Genomic DNA, 1,912 nt, shown 5'->3' with positions numbered 1-1,912 from the left:
ACACACACACACACACACACACACACACACACAGAGTTTACTTCCTGAACTATGGAGATTGAGCTTTAATTCTCCAAGTCCTTTCTCCCTGCCTCAGGAACATACAAGGTTAATTTGAGCAGTGCAAAGGTTGGGACTGCTCCCCAAGGGGTAAGAGACACAGGTTTGGGAACACACAGAAAGAGCCAAGGAGTCATTGGCTCACGACTAGCTAGTAACTACTCAGGAGGCTGAGATCTGAGGATCACAGTTCAAAGCCAGCAGGAAAGTCCATGAGATTCTCATCTCTAATTAACCACCAGAAAGCCAGAAGTGTTGCTGTGGCTCAAAATGGTAGAGTGTTAGTTTTGAGCAAAAGAGCTCAGAGACAGCACCCAGGCCCTAGTTCAAGCCCCATCTCACACACACACACACACACACACACACACACACACACACACACAGAGCTGAGGATGCAGATCTGCTAACCACACTCAAGGCCCTGGGTTCTAGTTTCAGCCCCCAAAAGACAAAAACCCAATGCACAGGGAAGCATCCAGACAGGACCATGAGGCCCAGAATGTGAGGCCCAGAGGGTCATCCAACGTGACCCACAGGCACCGCCTGGGCCAGGGAGTGTGTCAGGCAGGAGGGAGCTCAGCTATGTTTTGGAGAAGTGTGTAAAAGGGGCGATGGGCACATGAGCACCCCAAAAGTGAATGCTGACTCTAGGCCAACACCCACCCTTGGCTGGGTCAGGTCCCAGGCACACGCGGAACCCACAGGAATGCTTTTCAGCCTCCTGCTCCAGGCCGGCTTGGCCATGGCGGACAAAGGAACATCTGAAATGTGACCGGGGCCCAGAGCCCCGACTCACAGCAGGAGCCAGGCCCAGGTCCGTGGCCAGAGCATTCCTCCAGCCTGGGTAAACGCCGCACATGGCGTGCTAGCACTGAGGCCGCAGACGCTGACCACTAAGGGTGGTGCTCAGAGGTCACCATCAAAAAACCCTGCATGCCAGGCCCAAGCTCAACGCCCTCCCTCATTCCCTCAGACCGTCCTCACGGTCCCAGGACTGCCACTCTCCCGACGGCACCGAGTGTGCGTAACTTGCCAAAGTCACACTCAGGGGCAAGGCAGTGATGAGCACACTTTGGGTGCAGAAGAGTCCGCAGCGTGAACCCCAAGCTGAGGAGCCTCCAGCGCACGAGGAAGGCCGGGGGACATGTAGGGCGAGACCACACATGGTTGACACTCCTATGAGATCTATTTTACAGATCATTCTGGCTACAGAGTACAAACCAAGCAAGGACAGACTGGCAGCAGGAAAGCCCGGAGGCTGTGACATGGCCCCATAGGGGTGCACCGCTTCCCCCATCTGGGTGGTAGCAGCCATGATGGCTGATCACACCCAATGTTGACCCTGAGGAAGCTGTCTGCTTGGGTAGAGGCTGTTTAACAGGAGAATGTTATAAAGATGAGAAGGTCTAGTTGGGCACCAGTGGCTCATGTCTGTAATCCTAGAGGCTGAGATTGGAGAGCCACGGCTCAAAGCCAGAATGGGCAGGAAAGTATATGAGACTCTTATCTCCAATTAATCACCATTTTTAAAAAAAGCCGTAAGAGGAGTTGTGGCTCAAGTGGTAGAGCACTGGCCTTGAGTAAAAAGACCTCAGGGACACTCATGCCCAGGCCCTGAGTTTCAACCCAAATCTAGCACAGAAAAAAAAAAAAAAAAGGCCCAAAAACTAGTTTAGGGAGAATGGGATACTGAAGTTTAAAAATGAGTATTGGGCTGTTAGCTTTTCCCATACACAAAATCAACTCCAAATGAATTAGTGGCCCAAAAGAAGTGGAAACTAACTCTCAGAAGAAAACATTGGAAAAGTTTCAAAACAATGGATGTTGCAATGATTTCTGGAGGGGGGGGGGA

This window comes from Dipodomys spectabilis, unplaced genomic scaffold (assembly GCF_019054845.1).
Source record: "Dipodomys spectabilis isolate Male_0828 unplaced genomic scaffold, ASM1905484v1 ptg000157l, whole genome shotgun sequence".
NCBI lineage: Eukaryota > Metazoa > Chordata > Mammalia > Rodentia > Heteromyidae > Dipodomys > Dipodomys spectabilis.
This window is presented reverse-complemented; position numbering follows the sequence as displayed.